The sequence below is a fragment of the Chelonia mydas genome, chromosome 2 (genome assembly GCF_015237465.2).
Source record: "Chelonia mydas isolate rCheMyd1 chromosome 2, rCheMyd1.pri.v2, whole genome shotgun sequence".
Taxonomy (NCBI): domain Eukaryota; kingdom Metazoa; phylum Chordata; order Testudines; family Cheloniidae; genus Chelonia; species Chelonia mydas.
Genome location: NC_057850.1, coordinates 118,309,133 through 118,309,870, shown reverse-complemented (window position 1 = coordinate 118,309,870; position 738 = coordinate 118,309,133). Strand labels below are relative to the sequence as shown.

General features: G+C 44.4%; 1 pseudogene; it reads left to right on the top strand.

Moving 5' to 3' along the window:
* Positions 1-358: 358 nt before the first annotated feature.
* LOC114019292 lies at positions 359-513 on the top strand (annotated as a pseudogene).
* Positions 514-738: the final 225 nt, after the last annotated feature.

Here is a 738-nt window from a genome sequence, read left to right as displayed (position 1 = left end):
TGACAGGCTGTGGTGCAAGTGAGGAGCTGAAAAGGAATATTTATTTAACATCTACTGGTTTGCAACTCTTCAGAGAACAGGGTTAACATGCAAAAAACAGCAGAGTCGAATCGATGAGTCGTATGATAATGCTGCCGCCATTGCTGTGGCATAGTGACTTTCAGAGCCAGACTCAAGCAAAGTTATAAATGGAGCTCTGCCATGACTGTCTACAAAGGACTGAATTGGATGGGGACAACCTAACTGTACCAAGTATGGAAATGTTATTCTTTCTGAGTCAAATCCTGAGAGCCTTTGTCAGCTTTCATTTAGGGTCGGATTGGGACTCAGTCTCTGCGAGGCTGATCGTGTGAGTAAGGGCTCAGGAGATACCATTATCACCATGGTGGTTTTCCCAAAGTGAGGCTCATCCATTGCACGCCGGGTGTGCTGACCCCTGCAATTTCCCTCAAATGCAGGAAACTCAACTGCATAATTTGTGGTAGTGGGGGACTGTGTCTGTGCTTTCCCCTGGGGGGAAAAATATGTGAGTAAGGGTTACAAAAATTAGCCCTTAGTGTTTACCCATTTGTTATTACAGTAAGTTCCCATTGAAATCAATGGAAGGCTGTGCCTAAGTAAGGATTGTATAAGGACTGAGTAACACTGAGTAAATTCCTCAGGCTTCTGGGGCCTGTTTCTTCTTTACACTAAGGTCTCCCCACAGTTCTATGGTATTGTAACAGAGCTTTAAAGTGG